Source organism: Triticum aestivum, chromosome 3B (genome assembly GCF_018294505.1).
Source record: "Triticum aestivum cultivar Chinese Spring chromosome 3B, IWGSC CS RefSeq v2.1, whole genome shotgun sequence".
In the NCBI taxonomy this organism is placed as follows: Eukaryota; Viridiplantae; Streptophyta; class Magnoliopsida; order Poales; family Poaceae; genus Triticum; species Triticum aestivum.
The window spans coordinates 787396542-787397203 of NC_057801.1; positions in this window are offsets into that span (position 1 = coordinate 787396542).

Genomic DNA, 662 nt, shown 5'->3' on the forward strand with positions numbered 1-662 from the left:
AACGCAAACAAACAAGCATACAGTAAGCACTCATCTAATCCCGGTTAAAACTCAAATAAGAGATCTAACCAGAAAGCTCAACTTAAGAACTCCGGTTTGCAAAAAGAATCAAATCAAACGAAGCAACGAAACTCAAGCGACGAAAGAAACAAGCTTCGATTACTAATCTAGACCTAAGTCAAATTTAACAGTAGCAAAAACTTGTTTAAGATGGTTAAACAAAAAAGGGTTTCGAGACGAAACTCTAGGCCCTTGAATAGCCTGATTCCGATATACGAGTGAAAAGTTATACTAGCGAAAATCGGATCAGAAATCGCGATCGAAAATAATCGTGGAAAATCCGAGAAAAAGAAAAACGGACGAACAGGCTAACGAACGAACGTTCGCTGTCTGCGGCTAAACGACGAAAACCATTCGTTAAAATGAATGTACGGACGAACGTCCGCAAAATAAATAAACCGTAAAAAACTAAACCAATCTATTAAAAACGCGGTTTTTAAAAAAACGAGAGGCTAAACGGCAAAACCCTGCGGCGGCGGCGGGCTACCTCGGCGAGGTCCGGCGGGGTCGGCGGCAACTCTGGCGGGGCTGGCGGCATCGGCGGCGAGGGGATACAGCGGCGGGGTGGCGCCACGGGACGGCGGCAGCTCCGGGGCGGCGGC